The 19,413-nt window shown below is 47.1% G+C and overlaps 1 protein-coding gene and 1 long non-coding RNA gene across 3 annotated transcripts in view; one reads left to right on the top strand and one right to left on the bottom strand.

The window, feature by feature from the left end:
* LIMD1 (LIM domain containing 1) overlaps positions 1 to 19,413 on the bottom strand; it is a 91,881-nt gene that overhangs the window by 72,391 nt on the left and 77 nt on the right. The window lies entirely within an intron of this gene.
* On the top strand, positions 1,604 to 19,404 carry LOC141279768 (uncharacterized). Of its 2 annotated transcripts, XR_012334608.1 has the most exons (4): positions 1,604 to 2,668; positions 4,953 to 5,007; positions 15,495 to 15,945; positions 18,896 to 19,404. It is a non-coding gene; the product is annotated as an uncharacterized lncRNA (long non-coding RNA). The 2 variants fall into 2 exon arrangements; XR_012334607.1 differs by lacking the exon at positions 1,604 to 2,668 and having other exon boundaries at positions 4,873 to 5,007.

Below are 19,413 nucleotides of genomic sequence, written 5' to 3'. Positions count from 1 at the left end.
GGGTGGAGCCTAAGAATCTGCATCTCTAACAAGTTCCCAGGTGATGCTGTTGCTGCTGGGACCACACTTGAGAACCACTGGTCTACAGTCCCAAGTCCTGAGCTTCCTAGAAGCACTGTGGCAATGACCCTTGATGCCCAGAGGGGTGAGGACATCTATCAAAGTGGAAGGCTGTGGCCCGCTTTGCCTGACCCTCAGTATTGGGGAAGGAGCTAACGAAGCACTGGGAACACGCAGCCACCCCCCTGCAAAGTCTAGCAAGCCCAGAGCCAGCTTCCTGTGTGCTCAGTTATAATAACTGGGACCTTGGTACAAGAGCCATAAACACCAGCCGGCACCTCTTTAGAATCATCAGTCTTCTCTTCATCCTAGCTTGGCAGCTGCCAGGGCCCACCATCCTTGGTCCCCTTCTAAGCCCCCATACCCCCATTTTGGCTTGCCTGCAACACTCAGAGTTGTGGACTTTACTCCCCACTCTCACTGCAATTCTAGAAGCAGCTGCACCAACTCCACCAACTAAACACACAGACCTAAACCCACAATCCACATATTTCCTGGCCAGACTATCTTGTCCCCTCTTAGCAAATACCTTATACCTTTACTAAACAGCTCCTAAAGATGGCATCTCATGAGCATTGGACCACATAGTATACCGCCTGAAAGGGTACTTAGAAATGCTGGACGTCGCCAGGAGACCGCTGGGTGTTTTACTGCTGCTGTTTAATGCTTAAGGGGCAGAGACATTTTCAAATTCTGGGCCCAGCATTTAGAATCCCAGCTGTGGTTATTTAATACAGGCCCGTTTTGCCTGTACCATATGCTCAGAAATGTCTGTTGGTTAACATCTCAAAAAATGTGTTAATACTTGCACACCAGCTGTTTACACAGCAACATACTGAAGAGCTAAATATTTCTATCAGTAAGTAGGTGAGCATGGATGGTTCTGTGTAAGTGCTTACCAGTAATGTTTTGTTTTGTTGTGTTGCATTTTGCTGAGTGAGAAATGTCCTACATTCTATTTTACCTGTAAAGCCGTTTCTATATAACAAAAGCCATCAGCAACACAGAACTTTCCTTTAAGTCTGTTTTCCTTGAAGTCTATTTTCATGAGCACGAGGATGTAAAAATTGCCTGCCCACGAGCATACTGTGGAAATGTGGAATTTTCACCTTGACCGGCCCAGAGTCTCAGTGACATCAATCAGATCATGTCCCTTCGCAGCTCCAAACCCTGCAGCAGCGTCCCAAACCACACTTAGAGTAAGACCCTCCCCTTGGACCCTATGTGATCGGGTCTCTTGCCACCCCTCCCGCCTAATTTCCCCTATTCCCCCTGCTTAGTCTGCTCCGGCTGCAGTGATTTCCCTGCCGCTCCTCGCCCAGCCCTTACCATGCATTCATTCATTCACCAAACAAACATTGCTGGGCACCTCTGATGCCCTGGGCCCTTTTCCAGGTGCTGGGGATGTGGCAGACAGCTGAACAAATTAGCAGACATCACTGTCCTATTTGGACATACATCCCAGTAGGGGGGTGAAGTAGATAATCAACAAAATGGATACATCCCTTATAGAGGGTATTAGCAAGTGATGAGAGCTAGGGAGAAAAATGAAGCTGGGAAGAGGACATATGGAGGGGGTGCCATTTTCAATACAATGGTCAGGGAAGGTCTCCCTGAGAAAGTGACCCCTGAGCAAAGACTTGGAGAACAGTACAAGGAAGGAGAGAGGTTAGAGACAGGCAGCCATCTGAACAACTCTTCCCAAGAGTTTTGTTGGGTAAAGTGGAATGGAGGGAAAAGTGCCACTAAGAGAGAGTTTAAAAAAAAAAATTTTTTTTTTAATACGGGAAATGGTACTGCCTGTTTCTATGCAGATGTGAATGAGGTAGTGGCCAGGGAAAGGAGAATTGCTAATATAGGAGAGAGAGAGGAGGATTTGGGGAGTGGCATGCCTGAGAAGCAAAGGGGGGCTGGGCTCCCCTGCACATTTCTTCCATGGTAATAAAGAGCAAGGATTTGGGCAATAATCTGATGGGTAAGTATGTAAGGTGTTCGCATCTTGGAGTGGTAGGTAGCTCTTCTGATTAATTTCCTCAGCGGGATAGGAGGTAAAGAGAGTTAGCTGAGAGTGAGGCCAGGGAGTTGTTGCTGGGAACTGGCCGTCTAGGGGAATGAGACAGTGAATGGGCTGGAGAAGCATTTGTAATGGAAGCATGAAGCTTCCTCTGTGCTCCCCACCCCAGATCCTGGGCCTGAATTGCTACGAGGCCAGCCAGCACGGGGCATGTGTCTCTCCAGAGGAGGTTCAGCTGCACGGATGTGGGTGTGGAGTAGGTGGAGAGTTGGGTCTAACCAGGGCTGGCTTTTGCCAAGTGAGTGCAACGTATCTAGAGTGGGCAAGAGAGTTGCGGTCTGTCTGCCTAGAACCTGCTCCCCAGATGTCCCCGTGACTCCTTCACTTACAGTCCTCAGGTCTCCACTCAACACTTACTCCCCTGGGAGTCTGGATGCCCCCCCTATCCATCCCCATCCCTACCTGCCACCACAGTGAACGGCTGTCTCCTCATCAGGATGCCAACTTCACAAGGCCACAGGTCTTTGCATATTATGTTCATCGCTATATCCCAGGAACCTAGAACAGTGCCTGGCACTGTTCCCCAAATGCTTGGTAAGTGAATGCATGAGACACATCAAAAAAGGGAGTACAAATGTTACCATCTATAGGTGGAAAGACTTAATTGGACTTAATGGTGACCCACATTCAGAGAAGCAAAAAAAGGAAGCTGTATTATTACTCTTGTAACTGTATGTCACTGCAAACCTTCTGCAGATCTTGTTTGATTACCTTGTACCAAATATTTGATCTGCATCGCATATCATATATCTTGCTAGTCAAGGGTATGACTACATAGAATTGTAGGTGTGTTTGAAAGTATAAAGGATATTGGACTTAAGAATATCTGTTTGCATGCATACATATGTTTTTTATATAAGTGTGTATAAAGAATTATTGACTAAACGGCATTTGAAAAACACTCATCCAATAGGCTGTAGGCAGTAAACGGTGCTTAGACAGCCTATGAATTACCACGGGGCCCAGGAGGCAAAGGGCTCCTGTCTTTGGACAGAGCCCTGCTTATTTTGCAGTTAACTGAAAGGGCCTCTCTGTCACTTTTGCTTGGCTACAGGGAATGTCCCTGCACACAATGCTGTGTGTGTCCTAAAGCTGGAGGGCTACTTCAGGGAGAGCTCTGAAAAGAATCTTTGTATTTCAGCCAGGCAAATGGATGAAGAAATAAGAACCCAGGTTCCTTTGGGCTCTTTCCATCCCACCAATGTCTCAAGCAGGCCAGGAAGCCCTGGTCCTTCCAAATCTGTTTCCTGAGCCTTAGGCTTTTCTGGTCCCAAGTTTCACTATGGAATTGTCCCATGAATGGAGAGAAGCAGCTGCGATGAAGGCCCTTTCCTGGTGCTTCTAACGAGGCTTTGTCTCATGATTGTCTGCCCTGGAAAGCTGCCCAGGCCAGACCCAGATTTAGGACCATGACCTTGCTCTGTGTGTGCAGCCCCTGCCAGGCTACTGGAGCCCACCCTTCCCCAGTCTCAGTCCCACACCCTGGGCCTCCCGCCACACGGGAAGACCAGCTGCAGGCATGTGCCAGCCACAGGGCCCCACGTGGCTCCCCACACACCCACGGGGAGGGAGGCTGCCCCCTGGCCCTGGCCCAACCCCTCCCGGGCCATCTGCTCGGAGATCAGCGGAATATGTTTAACAGAACAATGAACTGGAATGAGTTTTGAATCAGCACCAATTTTCTGCTTACTTTTTTTTTTTAAAGTAATACATGTATATGGCTTAAAATTCAAAAGGTGCAAATGAGCACCCAGTGGAAAAAGGAGTCCCTCCTGCCCCTGAGCCCCAGTGCCCCTCCAGAGACAACCACCGGCATATTACCAAAGTACACAAGCACGCGCATTTCTTTTTCTTAACACAGAAAGTAAAAGTGCACTGCCCCTTGCTTTTTGCATTTAACAATACTCTTGGAAATCTTTTCATATCATTTCACATGCAGCTGCCTCATTCTTTCAGAGGGCTAATATTTCTGTCTTTGGGTGAGTCATGGCTTTTGCTATTACGTATTCTGTGGCCATGACTGACTTATAAACCATACCACACCTGTTCAAGCCTAGCCGTGGGATAAACACCCACGAGGCAGGTATATTCTTGAGAACTCCACCATGCTGCCCGGATTTCTTCATCGACAGCAAGGAGCTCTGCCTTGTTTTCTGCTGGTTACCATCTCACTGGGGTCAGGGTTAGAACCGTTGATGAGTCATAACAAGAACAACGATTATTAAAAGCGTCATAGCACCTACGCTTTGCCCAGCACCATTCTCTGTATTCTACATATGTTACAGGGTTGAATCCTCCCAACAGCTCATGAGATAGGTTCCATTATCCCCTCCTTTATACAGGTGAGGAAACTGAGGCACAGAGGAGGTAAGGAACTTGCCTGAAATTCCACAGCTAGGAGGCATCTGGGATCGGAACCCAGGCAGCCCGGCTCTGTGCCACATCACCTCTCATAACAAAATCACCTAAGAAATCACTTGGCTACTGAAGCTGCTTCCAGGGTGTGTATATCAGTGGGTGCTTGCCTGCAAAGCCTGAATGGGAACTGTGTCTTCTGTTCCCAACACCCTGTGTGTCTAGAGTGAGGACTGGATTATCCTGTAAGCTCTGTGACAGTAGGAACCAGCTCTGCCTTGTTCACCTTGGTACCTTGCATACTGCTCATTAGTTACTGTTGAATGAATATTATCTTGAATAATAACAATGCTAGTAATAGCTGCTATTTATGGAGCACGAGCTAGGAGTCTGCCATAAATTATCTCATTTAATCCTCACAACAGCTGTCTGAAATAAATTCCATTATACTTCCATTTTACAGATGGAGAAACAGAGGCTCACAGAGGTTAAGTCAATTGCCCAAGGACGCACAGCTGGTAAGTAGATGAGTTGGGATTTGATCCCTGGATGTCTGCTCTCTACCTCGAGTGATTTCTGAATGATGTCAGTCTGCACCTAAGTCTGTGAATCCACGAGTTTCCCACCTAGGAATTGACCTCCACTGGGTCAATAACCACACGTCCTTTTAAAAATATTAAATAAACTTAATTTTTAGAGCAGTTTTAAGTTGAGTGGAAAGTACACTTCTGTGTACTCAGAAGTACAATTTTTAATTTCATAGAAATATTGAGTGGAAAATACAGAGATTTCCTATATGCCTCCTGACCCTACACACACAGCCTCCTCCACCATCAACATCCTGCACCAGAGTGGTGTATGTGTTACAGTCAATGAACTTATGTTAACACATCATTATCACCCAAAGTCCACAGTTTACACGAAGGCTCGGTCTTGGTGTTGTACATTCTATGGGCTTGGACAAATGCAAAATGATGCGCGTCCACCATTATAGTATCATACAGTGTAGTTTCACTGCTCTAAAACTCCTCTGCCAACGCATCTCTCCCTCTACCCTAACCCCTGAAAACCACTGATCTTTTTCTGCCTCCATAGTTTTGCATTTTCCAGAATGTCATATAGCTGGAATCATATAGTATGTAGCCTTTCCAGATTGGCTCCTTCATTTAGTAAAGCCTCCATGTCTTTTCACGCTTTAGGGTAAATAGGTTAGTTTGTATTTGTGGGGAGGAAAGGCCAATAAAGTTTAAAGATAGAAAAAAGGATAGCTAAAAATTAAACCATTGAGTCTCTGGTCCACCTGAAAAAAATCAGGCAGAACAGAAGCAGAAGGTGGTCTGTCTACCAAAGGGCCGCCAAAGGGGGCTGTCAGCCCTTCACACAGCGCCCCAGGCTCACACTTTCATCTCTGTCTTGAAATGAAGGCAAACAGAGAAGCACCAAGATTGAACCAAGAAGACATTTATCACACATCTTCATGCCTCTATCCCTTTACCAGCCACATTGCCCATATTGGGTACAAGGAACTCATTAAAACAAACAAAAAAAATCCTGGGGGGGAAGGATAAATTAGGAGACAAGGACCTACTGTATAGCACAGGGAACTCTACTCAACACTCTGTAATAACCTATATGGGAAAAGAATCTGAAAAAGAATAGATGCATGTATAATGTCTGAGTCAGGCTGCTGTACACCTAAAACAAATACAACATTGTAACTCAACTATACTCCAGTTAAAAAAAAAATCATGTAATCATGCTGAGTGTGGAAGTTCTGTGTGAGTTTGAGCATGCTAAACATACTATTTAGTTAAATGTAAATATTTAAAATATGCCACAAACTTTGAACTCTATTTTGATGCTATTTGTTTTCAAATATACTGGGAGTCTCAACGAATCAAAGCAGCCAGGACCTTTCTTGACCCTTAAGAGGCCCCATCTGCTCGGGATCTGGGAAAAAAGGAGCTAAAAAAGAGTGCGTGTCTCTGTTATCCAGCCCTGTTCCCGCAGAGAGGATCCAGAATGCTGGAACAGAATGACGAAGGATTTGGGGCATAGCACGGGGCTCCAGTGGGGACAGAGAGTGTACACCCAGCCCACCCAGGGCTGGCCCTCTGCTCTGAACGCTCCAAAAGTTCTGTTGCTGCTGCTAAGCATCCTGTCTTCTTTGTGAGACAGGAGATCAACTGATGTAGGTTAATGAAATGCAATTTTTTAAAAAATTTATTTATTTTATTTATGGCTGCGTTCAGTCTTCGTTGCCATGTGCAGGCTTTCTCTAGTTGTGGTGAGCAGGGGTTACTCGTCATTGCGGTGCGTGGGCTTCTCATTGCGGTGGCTTCTCTTGTCGCGGAACACGGGCTCTAGGCGCGCGGGCTTCAGTAGTTGTGGCTCATGGACCCCAGAGCGCAGGCTCAGTAGTAGTGGTGCACGGGCTTAGTTGCTCCGTGGCATGTGGGATCTTCCCGGACCAGGGCTTGAACCCGTGTCCCCTGCATTGGCAGGTGGACTCTTAACCACTGTGCCATCAGGGAGGCCCCGAAACGCAAGTTTTGTTAAGCAAATGAATTTCGTGATCAGGGGCTTCAAATCTGCAGAGAGTATGTGAATATAAAGATATCATCTTTATATGTATTTGTGTTTCATGTAAAAGAAAACATGTTTTCTGATGCCAAAAATAATTTAATTGACAAAATTTGGGAAAGCATGGCAAGTACATAGAAGAATATCAAAGCCAGCCCCCTGGGCAGCAAAAACCAAGACAGTGTTAAAGTGCAAATGATTAATTCAAATATCACCTGTGAAATTAAAAGGGGTGAGGGACCAGGAGTGGGTGGGAGAGCACACAGACTGTGATGCAGGTCTAACACCTGTGAGGGCAAAGGGAGAAGGAAGGAGGATTGGGCAGGAAGAGCCTCAGACTGCAGTGAGCTCTGGGAGAGTTTTGGCCAAGGCAATGTAAAGCTCCAGCACAAAGACTGCCTAGAAGAGTCTCGTGCTAGGCAGGAATGACCAAGCCGGAGTACTCCACACTTAGTCATTGGTTGTGGCTGCCAGGAGACAGCGTAGCCTTGGCTCCAATGTTGCAGCTGGAGGCTCTCAGCTAACTACCTCCTCTTGGCAGGTTCTCTCTTAAAGGGAGAGCTGACCATATGTATGTGTATGAATGTGAATATGTGTGTGTACGTAAATTATTTTTGTTTTACAAAATTGTGATCATTTTGTACAGACTGCTTGGTAGTCTGAATTTTTTCTACTCAGTTTATGCCACTGAGTACACTAACACATATCATTAAATGATTCTTTCAAATCATAATTCATTAAATGGAGCTTCTGTGAATCCACCAGTTTTCTGAAATGATGTGCTAAATTTCGTGACAGTGTATTTATGAGCATTTTCCCAAGGACAGAGCTGGTAGTTTTCCTCACATCCTCTAAGGGGTCCAAAAAGGTTAAGACCCACAATCGAAAACATTATTAATGGCAGTGATATACCATGACTTGTGAAACCGGTTCCCTACCATTGAGCGGTTTCCAATTCTCGGCTATGGTAAACATTGATGTTCATAAATCTTAGCATAATATGACTATTCCCTTGGGATAAGTTCCTATACAAGCAATGCTGAGTCAGAAGGTACGTGCCTCATCTTTAAGGCTTTTGATACTATTGCCAAATACACCAATGCCTGGGAATAGAGAGCCTTGGACAGATGATAAGAAAATCCTGGTTGCCATAACTTTTTTATCCCTTTTATCTTCTCCACTGGTGCACATTATTATCCTCATTTTACTGATGAGCTCACTGAGTCTCAGAGAGGTTAAGTAATAAGTCCAGGGTCACACTGGGATCTGTCTGGTTCTAGAGAAGCCAGACTACAGGGGACTTTTTCATAAAGAGCCCCATTATTTAACCATCCATAGGCTGAATCTTCAAATACTTCCCCACTGAATTATTTATGATTCTTTTGCTTGCAAGTGACAAGGGCGCATCTCAACCTACCTTAAGAATAAAGGAAGCTGACAGCAGGATATGTCATGGTGCATAAGGCCTGGAATGTGGGTGATGCTGGGTGTGTGAAAGATGGTGCTCAGTCAGGGTGCTGCCTCAGCCCTCCCCTCTCTGCTCACCACGGCCACGCCATTGGCTTCTCTGGCTGCATAGTGACCACCCCCAACGCTCAGGTCCTGCCTGTTGGAGTCCAGGCAATCACTGGGAGATTGACTCTGCTTTTTCTGTCTCAAACCCAAATTCCTGGGAAGGAACTCTGACTGGCCGGGTTAAGTCAGGTGATTCCCCCTCTCAGTCATTGCTGCCAAGGGAGGAGCTGGGGCAGGGGGTGGAGTTGCCCCGTATTAACAAGAGCTCTGTACACTAAGTAGTCACCACAAGCAAGGAGGGGAAATGCCATGACCCCTACAGTTTGCCCTAGAAGAAGGAGAATAGGATTTTTCATGGTCCCTCTTCAGCTCATGGAGATAGTCTTTGGGGAGAAAAGCACATGCCCTTGACCCTGGGCTCCACCTACAAGTGTGGTAGGAGATCTGTGGCGCTGCAAGAGAACAGGTGTCATTTATTTGTTCAGCCAATTCTTTGTGGTACTAACAGTGAGGCCCTGGAGCAGATGAAAATCATCAGTTAGCCTTTTGGTTATTAGCCTGCCACCCGCCTACCCCCAAAACACACATGCGGCTCAGAGTCCAAAAGGAAGAGCTTAAGTAAAGGGGGAGATGAAAGTTCTCTGTACAATAAAGGCACAGGCATTTTCAGGGAGCCTGTTAGGGAGAATATTTAAGGGGAGATCTGGAAAAGCCAGATACTTGGGGAGCATTCTCGCAGAGGAAAAGCAACTCCCACTTCTGGGGCAGCAAGGCCAGTGTGGCTGGAACGAAGGGAGCACTGCGGGAGAGGGGGCATTGAGGCCAGCAGGGCTGGGACAGGGAGGGGGCTCTCAATGGCCCACCGCTGGGTTTGGCCCTGGGGATTGTTAAGGCAAGTATGTGATCTGAGCTAAGCTCTGAAAAGATCAGCACAGCTGCCATGTTAAGAATAGACTTGGGGGCTTCCCTGGTGGCACAGTGGTTGAGAGTCCACCTGCCGATGCAGGGGACGTGGGTTCGTGCCCCGGTCCGGGAGGATCCCACGTGCCGCGGAGCGGCTGGGCCCGTGAGCCATGGCCGCTGAACCTGCGCGTCCAGAGCCTGTGCTCCGCAACGGGAGAGGCCACAACAGTGAGAGGTCCGCGTACCGCAAAAAAAAAAAAAAAAAAAAAAAAAAAGAATAGACTTGGGAGTGGGGTTGGTGCCAAGGGTAGGCGCCGGGAGATGGGTGAGAAGGCGAGGCTGTTGTAGGGCTGTTGAGGGGATGGCACTGAGATCAGGGAGATGGCCCTGGAGCCAGAAAACAGTGGACGGACTCGAGATACCTGGAGATTGTGGATGGATATGTGGGAGGCAAGAAAATGGGGAGAATCAAGGATAATTCCTAAGTTTCCCATTTGCGTAACTGGATGGTTGGGCGACGGGTGACGGGTCATTTACTGAAAGGGAGCAGACTTGGAGGGAAACAGGGTTGGAGAGAGAAATCAAGAGGAGAAGCAAAGAAGACAGCTGAGCGGCCAGAAAAGAGGTCTGGCTGGACATTAGATTTGGAGTCATTGGTGTTCGAAGCCGTGAAGCTGAGTGAGTTCACCTGGGCAGGGGGTGTAGCTAGAGAAGAACAGAGGGCCCAGGACCAAGTCCTGAAGAGCTCAAAGAGAGGGAAGAGCCAGAAAATGAGCCTGAGGCAGAGCAGCCAGGGAGGTACCAGGAGAAGAAAGAGTGTGTGACATTAAGAGGAGGGTCGATCCCTGTTGTGGGTTTGCACCATGGAGGTCACTGTGGGGGGCAGTTTCCGTGGGGAGGGCCATGGCTTCCCTGGTGTCATGGGAGCAGGGGCTGGATCTACTTCACTTGGGTGATATGGAAGTGGGTGACTCCACGCCAGAGGACTTGGGGACCTTTGTGCTATGTCTGTAGAGCAACATGAAACAGAGAAAAGTGCCTGTGACATTTTCATCAACCAACATGGTTGGGGTGTGAGCTGTGAGGGCAGCCTGAGGAACGCCCTCGGAGCTGCTAGAGGAACTGTGAACTGAGGACCTGGGTGTGAAGCCACTCCCCATCTGCTACATGGGAGAAGTGCCCCGCCACATGGGGAACGTGAGCCCTACAGACAGGAAGGAGGATCGCCCTGTTTATTTCTGTCTGCCTGATTTCACATCTGCTGACGTCTTCACACCCACCCTCCTCCTCTTCTTTGAGCCTCAACGGTTGAGGAGCTAAAAATGTACCCGTGAGGCCAAAGCTATGCCTTACGCTTGGTCAATTTAGCACAACCAGTCTACTGGGGAACTCAAAATGCAAAATACTGAGAAGTAAAAATGCTCACAATCCTCTAAACCTGTAAAAAAACAACCCCAAAAGATGGAAGAGATGTGCTCCATGCCCTCCGAGCACTGTGACCATAAGACTAAGACGCAGCGGGTGTCCACAGGGCACCCACCACATCTGAGGGCTGCTTGGAGTGACTATTTTTTTTTCTTGTCAAAATAAATGGGCCTTCTGTGTTGAAAATGATTTCACGGTTTCATTTCCTTCGAAGGCATCCTGCCCTCATTGACGTGAAAATGCCTCATGGAAATTCCTGCTGTGGGCTGGCTGTCATGGGTGACCTTCAGGGCACCTGGGGCCCCCTCCTGCAGCCCCCACCCACTTGAGAGCTGACCTACCTGGGAACCCCCAGACCCCAGGCTTCTTCCCCTGGTAGGGCCTGAGTTTATGGCAGGGCTGGGAGAGAACTGCTGGCCCTTGGGACCCCCTGGTAGGCCCTCCAATCTCCAGCTGTGGGGAGCACGATTGCCTGATGCCAGGCTCTGAACCCAGGTGTGCTGAGGCTACATGTCCCATAGGCTGCTCCCAGCCCCTGGCTGAGCTTGGCGGGGACAGATGCTAAGACAGGCCTGTGCCTGGGAGATGCAGGGCTCCTCCAACAGGCAACTTTGGCCTGGGGAAGACCTTTCTTCTCCCTTCCTTCTCTCCTTCCCAGGAGTCAACCAGCATCTCCTTCTCCAGCCTCCCGCATCTCCCTCCCCATCCCCTACACAGGCTTGGAATCTCATCTTGGTATTTGCATCTCAGAGGATCCAAGTTAGCACACCTGGAGCTTCCAGAAATTGATGGGAGTGTAGCAAACAGCCCCAGTGTTCATTGCCTGGAGGGCAAGGTCAGTCTTATGCCATAGTCTGTCTCTAATTGGGGTCATTCCTCTGTCCCCTTCTCCTTTTTTTTTTTTATTTGAGTTCCTTATATATTTTATTTTATTTTTTAAAATTTTACTTATTTTATTTATTTATTTTTGGCTGCGGTGGGTCTTCGTTGCTACGTGACAGCTTTCTCTAGTTCTAGCGAGCGGGGCCTCCTCTTCATCACAGCGCGCAGGCTTCTCATTGCGGTCGGTGGCTTCTCTTGTTGCGGAGCATGGGCTTTAGATGTGTGGGCTTCAGTAGCTGTGGCACGCAGGCTCTGTAGTTGTGGCACATGGACTTAGTTGCTCTGCGGCGTGTGGGATCTTCCCAGGCCAGGGCTCGAACCCATGTCCCCTGCATTGGCAGGCGGACTCTTGACCACTGCGCCACCAGGGAAGTCCCCTCTGTCCCCTTCTGAAGAGACAGATTCCCTCATGAGAAGTGCAGGTGGCATCCCCATGCCTTTGTGGTGCCTACTGCAGAGCGCTGACACTGAGCTCCAGCCTGTCTTAATTCACATCCGCCCAAGTCACTGAGTGTCCCCATGATGGGCACCTCAGTGAGCTGGTGATTCCCATGTTCAAGTATGAGGGGACATGTGACTTCACACTGAGAAACATAAAGCGCAATGGGACGCAGTCAGCAGTCCATCCTCTTGTTTGTCAGGGAATGTGACTTTAACCAGGGATTCTGGGTGCTGGGAGATTAGAGAAGAGGGATGGGAGAGGAGGAGGGAGCAGGGAGGGATGGTGAAGTAACAGGGTCAGTTTATCATTTACCAAGGGGAGGTGTGGGGCTGGCAGTGAGTGGAACATAGGCAGGAGGTAGAGAAATCAGATGGAAAAGAGCAGCTGAAGACCTGTACTGGGTTGAACAGTGTCCACCCCATCCCCAAGAATTCATGTCCTTCCTGGAACCTCAGAATGTGACATTATTTGGAAATAGGGGAGTTGCAGATGTCATTAGTCAAGATGATGTCAAACTGGAGTAGGGTGGGCTCTAAATCCAACATGACTGGTATCGCTATAAGAAGAGGAGAGACACAGAGAGCCAGGAGGAGATGCCATGTGGAGACAGAGGCAGAGGTTGGGACAACACAGGGGCAAGCGAGGAATGTCAAGATTGCTGGCAGGCCTTTCTCGCCTTCTGAGATGGCCCACACTCTGTCTGTGGAGTGTTTCTCTCTAAATAAATCCACTTCTTACCTATCACTTTGTCTCTCACTGGATTCTTTCTGCGATGAGACATCAAGAACCTGAGCTTCATTAAGTCCTGAAACCACGGAACAGAAGGTCGAGCCCTGGTCCGGGAAGATCCCATATGCCGTGGAGCAACTAAGCCCGTGCGCCACAACTACTGAGCCTACACCCATTCAACTTGTCAGTTTCAAGTCTGACACCCATTCAAGACTTGAAACTAAGTGACTGAAACTACCAAAGCTATTAACCCCCAGAGAGTTCAACTCCTGAGCACATGAGGAGATCAGCCCCTCTCTCTAGCTTCTTGACAGAAGACAGGGCAAGTTCTTTCTGGGGAGAATATTATCCACCTCATTCTCTAGTGTGCCTTTTTTTTTTTTTTTTTGCGGTACGCGGGCCTCTCACTGTTGCGGCCTCTCCTGTTGAGGAGCACAGGCTCCGGATGCGCAGGCTCAGCGGCCATGGCTCATGGGCCCAGCCGCTCCGCAGCATGTGGGATCTTCCCGGACCGGGGCACGAACCCGCGTCCCCTGCATCAGCAGGCGGACTCTCAACCACTGTGCCACCAGGGAAGCCCTCTAGTGTGCTTTTATACCTATGTCTGGCATATACTAAAAAAAAAATTATGACACATGAAGAAGCAGGAAAACGTGATCTTTCATGGGGAAAAAAGAAACAAATAATAGAAACAGACCCACAGATAACCCAGCTGTTGGAATCAGCAGACTAAGTATTTAAAATAACTTTAAATACATTAAAGAATTTATGTAAAGAGATAGACAAATATAGGGAAAAAATGGACTAATTCAACAGAAAAATGAAAACTTATTTTAAAAAAGCCAAATGGAAAAATTTGAATTAAAATACGTAGTATCTGAGATGAAGAATTCCTTATATATATAAGTTTAACAGTAGACTAGACACAGGATAAGAAAGAATCAGTGAACTCAAAAACATGCCAGTAAATAAACAATTACCACATAACCCAGGAATTGCATTCTTCGGCATTTATCCCAGAGAAATAAAACCTCATGTTCACACAAAAGCCTATACATGAATGTTCATAGCTGCTTTATTGGTAACAGCCAAAAACTGGAAAAAACTCAGACGTCCTTCAGATAGTATGTGCATACCATGGACTGCATCTCAGTAATAAAAAGGAATGAACTACTGATAAATGCAAAAACTTAGATGAATTTCAAGGGAATTGTGCTCAGTAAAAAAACGCCAATCCCAGAGGTTACATAGCATTATGATTCCATTTATGTAACATTCTTGAAATGACAAAATTATAGAGATGGACAACAGATTAGCTATTGTCAGGGGTTAAGGAAGGAGTGGGGATGTGGTAGGGAGGTGGGGTGGTTATAAAAGGGCAACATGAGGAATCCTTATACTGATGGAACTGTTCTGTATCTTGACTATGGTGGGGGACACATGGACCTACTGTTGTGATCAAATTGCACTGGACCAAACGCATGCACACACATACATCAGATCAGTACAAGAAAGACTGAGGAAATCTGAATAAGATCGGTAGATTCTATTAATTTCATTATCATGGTTGTGATATTGTACTACAGTTCTGCAAGATGTTATCATTGGGGGAAACGGTACAGGATCTGTTTGTATTACTTTTTTTTTTCCCTTTTTAATTTTTATTGGAGTATAGTTCATTTACAATGTTATGTTAGTTTCTGCTGTATAGCAAAGTGAATCAGTTATACAGATACATATATCCACTCTTTTAGATTCTTTTCCCATATAGGTCATTACAGAGCATTGAGTAGAGTTCCCTGTGCTATACAGTAGGTCCTTATTAGTTATCTGTTTTTTTAAAAAATAGTTCTTTATTGCAGTATAATTGCTTCACAGTACTGTGGTAGTTTCTGTTGCACAACACAGGGACTCAGCCATATGCATACACATGTCCCATATCCCCTTCCTCTTGAGCCTCCCTCCCATCCTCCCTATCCCACTCCTCTCAATCATTGCAAAGCACTGAGCCGATCACCCTGTGCTATGCTTCTGCTTCCCACCAGCCAACTATTTTACATTCGGTAGTGTGTATGTCGATGCTACTCTCACTTCGCCCCAGCTTTGCCCTCCCACCCCATGTCATCAAGTCCATTCTCTATGTCTACCTCTTTATTCCTGCCCTGCAACTAGGTTCATCAGTACCTTTTTTTTTTTTTAGATTCCATATATATGTGTTAGCATACAGTATTTGTTTTTCTCTTTCTGACTTACTTCACTCTGTATGACAGACTCTAGGTCCATCCACCTCACTACAAATAACTCAATTTTGTTTCTTTTTATGGCTGAGTAATATTCCATTGTATATATGTGCCACATCTTCTTTATCCATTCATCTGTTGATGGACATTTAGGTTGGTTCCATGTTCTGGCTATTGTAAATAACGCTGCAGTGAACATTGTAGTGCATGTCTCTTTTTGAATTATGGTTTTCTCAGGGTATGCATTACTTCTTACAACTGCATGTGAATCTATTTTTTAAAAAAGAAAGGAAGGACTTCCCTGGTGGCGCAATGGTTAACAATCCGCCTGCCAATGCAGGGGACACGGGTTCAATCCCTGGAAGATCCCACATGCTGTGGAGCAACTAAGCCTGTGCGCCACAACTACTGAGCCTGCACTCTAGAGCCTGCGAGCCACAACTACTGAGCCCACGTGCCACAACTACTGAAGCCTGCGTGCCTACAGCCCGTGCTCCACAACAAGAGAAGCCACCGCAACGAGAAGCCCGTGCACCGCAATGAAGAGTAGCCCCAGCTTGCCACAACTAGAGAAAGCCTGCACACAGCAATGAAGACCCAATGCAGCCAAAAATAAATAAATAAATAAATTTATTTAAAAAAGAAAAATAAATACCAAAGAAAATTCTTTAAGCCAACAGGAAATTATCTCAGACTGAAGGCCAGATCTGCAGGAAGAATCAATAATGTAAGAAATGGTAAGTATTTGGGTAAATATAAAAGACTATTTTTTTTTGTTTTTAAAGCAAAAATAATAAGCAATTTGTGTGGGATTTATAACATATGTATAAATAATTTTGACAATAGCTAATAATTTGACAATAATTTGACAAAAGGACAGGAGGGGATAGTTGTGTCAGAACAGTTCGATTTGTCCATTGTGAAGTGATTACAACACTAACTCAAGGAAGACTATTATTGGTTAAGGTTGCACATTGTAATGTCTCAAATATCCATGAAAAATAATACAAGGAGATATAATAAATATATTATCTATTCAACACTCATGACAAGTAGGTAGAATGAGCATTAACACCCAATTTCACAGGTATAAAAACTGAGGCTTGGAGAGTCTAAAGCTTTGCCTGAGGGCACCAGATGGGAAACAGGTGCACCAGAACTTAAGACAGGTTTTCAGACTCCCCAAGCCCAGTGTCCCTCCCATCATTCTGAGGTTCAACAAACTTTTTCTGTGCAGGACCAGATAATAAATATTTTAGGCTTTGTGGGCCATAGAGTCTCTGTTGCAACTACTGAACTCTGCAAAAACAGCCACAGAGGGCTTCCCTGGTGGCACAGTGGTTGAGAGTCTGCCTGCCAGTGCAGGGGACACGGGTTTGAGCCCTGGTCTAGGAAGATCCCACATGCCACGGAGCAACTAGGCCCGTGAGCCACAACTACTGAGCCTGCGCATCTGGAGCCTGTGCCCCGCAACAAGAGAGGCCGCGACAGTGAGAGGCCCATGCACTGCGATGAAGAGTGGCCCCCGCTCACCACAACTAGAGAAAGCCCTCGCACAGAAACGAAGACCCAACACAGCCAAATAAATAAATAAATAAAATTAAAAAAAAAAAAAAAACAGCCACAGAAAATTCATAAATAATCGAGCATGGCAGTGTTCCGATAAAACTCTTTATTTATAAAAACAGGTGGTGGGCCAGATTTGGCCCATGGGTCACTGTTTTCCAGTCTTGCATTATGCTACTGTCCAGTGGTTTTGTGGCTCTGGCCCAGAGAGGGTCATTGTGATCCACAGCCAGTGTCCACAACCACCAACATAGCAACAGGCTCTTTTTGGTCTATGGCTGTCCCCCGCCCATCTACCCTGCCTGGCTCCCGTGGGCTCTGGCCCCAGCCTTATGATAAATAGAAACCTTAGTTCCTTTTCATTCCTTCCTCAGGGGAAATATCCAGCAACAGGCCAGGGACTGCTGGGCCCCGATTACTGAATCACATTTTGCTCTCTCACCTCTCCTTTCCAGACTTAAAAATAAACCCACAGCGCTTCCGCCAGCAGCAACTCACTCACTGCCTTCTCACTGTCTCCCTGTGGCCTTTACTTGAAGCTCTCTCCCCTGAGGGCTTCCAGTCCTTAGGGTCAGCCCAACTCTTGACAACCAAGACTTTAAAACACACACAAACAATATTTGCAAGAGGCTGATGTGCTCCAATAATGCCCCATGACTGATGTTTAACAATGACTCTGTGGCAGCCCAGGCAAGAGAGGCCAGAACTGAAGGCTTAACTGAAAGAGCAGGAAACCATCCTGTTGCTGTCCTTTTGTTCCCCGGCAGAGAAACCCCCAGACTGTTACTTAGGCCTGCTCAACAGTTTCTAGTTTACAAAATATCCCCAGACTATTTGCAGCAGATTTCCCTTCCAGGACGCCCATCTCACCCAGCAGCTGGCATCACTGTGTCAATTTTGTTATACTTTTTTTTTTTTTGGCCTCGCCGTATGGCATGTGGGATCTTAGTTCCCTGATCAGGGATCGAATCCGTGCCTCCTGCAGTGGAAGCGCAGAGCCCTAACCACTGGACAGCCAGGGAATGCCCTCAATTTGTAATTAAGGAAATAAAAACCTCTGCTGGGTTTAACAACTTAACTTGCTCAAGGTCACTGAGCCCACTTAGGACTAGAATCATTCATGCAAATATTTACTGAGCACCTACTGTGTGCCTGATGGTGTTCTGGGTCTGAGACACAACAGAGACTAAAATTGCTGTAAATAAATAAAATAAGGCTGCATGAGTCCCTGCCCTCTCGATGCTGACCTTCTGGAAGGAGAGACAAATGATAAGATAAATATGCAAACTGTGTCATTATTTGCTAGGGGGTAGGGGATGCTGGGGATGGGGTGGTATTTGGTATAGGATGGTCAGGGAGACCTCACGAGCACAGAGACCAGCAGGGGGTGAGAGAAGGAGTGACCTGGTGAGGGGCTTTCTTGGTAGAGGGACTCTAAGTCTGAGATGTTGAGGCAGGAGTGTGCCTGGTGTGCCCGGGGAACAGCAAAGAAGCCAGTGTTTCTGGAGCAGAGTGACCTCGGAGGAGTGTGGAGAGGCAGCGGTGGGAGGGAGTGGACGCATCATGTGGAGACGGGTGTCTTATTCATTTCCAGGTACACTTAGCACAGCACAGAGCAAAGCACGGCTGATCAGAGGTTTATGGCAGCTTGTGGGGCTGCAGTAACAGATGCGGGGGAGCTCAACCCTGCGGGTGACCCGGTGTTCGGTCCTCACCCAGAATCTGTCCCGGACCTCCTGCGGGGAGGAGGGGCCCAGGTAGAGTGAGTGGGGAGAGGCCTCCAACTCACATTCCTAGCTCTTCCACTGAAAGATCAGCACCTGGATAAAAGCGAGATGGGATCTGGGAAGCGAAGACCCCTCCGCCCCCTGCCCCCACCTCTCCCTGACCTCCAAGTCCACCCTCTGGGAGGCTCCTGTTTGTCGTTACCCTAGGCAGGCCCCCGCCCAGACCTCTGACCCCTGCCCTGGCCCTGGGGCTGTGCCTCAGCTCACCTGCCCCACCTGTGACCACCAGGCAGTCATTTGTGGCCGCAGGGAAAGAGAGGGCTCTGGGAGGGGAAATGGGGAAACCAAGGTCAGGTCTCTGAACCCTCCTCTCCTTCTCTGCTCCCTTCCGCAGGGCCCTGTCTCAGGCCACGAAAGCGCGGAAAAGGGGAAGAGAAAGGAACTATCCTGTGCTAAGCACTTACTGTGTACCAGAGCTGATGACCTCGCGCATCCTGGTGGGCACCGTTCCTGTGGGGCGGTGGAGCCTCTGAGCTGTGGGAGGCTGGCCCAGGGTCCTGCTGGGTAGGTCATGACTGGCTTTTTTTGCTTTTAGCACTTGGTGTTATAGATTTTTTTTTTCTTAAAGCATAATTGATGTACAATATTCTATAAGTTATAGGTGTACAATACAGTGATTCACAATTTTTAAAGGTCATATTCCATGTATAGTTATTATAAAACATTGGCTGTATTCCCTGTGTTGTACAATATATATCCTTGTAGCTTATATAGACTTCTTAAAAAAAGTGAACATTTGAGGAAATAGAGATTCTGAAAACTCATACACATTAAGCGTACAGGTCAACAAATCCTCATAAACTCTGCCATCAGCACCCAGACCATGAAACGGAAACCAACAGCACCCACCTC

This window comes from Tursiops truncatus, chromosome 10 (genome assembly GCF_011762595.2).
Source record: "Tursiops truncatus isolate mTurTru1 chromosome 10, mTurTru1.mat.Y, whole genome shotgun sequence".
Taxonomy (NCBI): domain Eukaryota; kingdom Metazoa; phylum Chordata; class Mammalia; order Artiodactyla; family Delphinidae; genus Tursiops; species Tursiops truncatus.
This window is presented reverse-complemented; position numbering and strand designations above follow the sequence as displayed.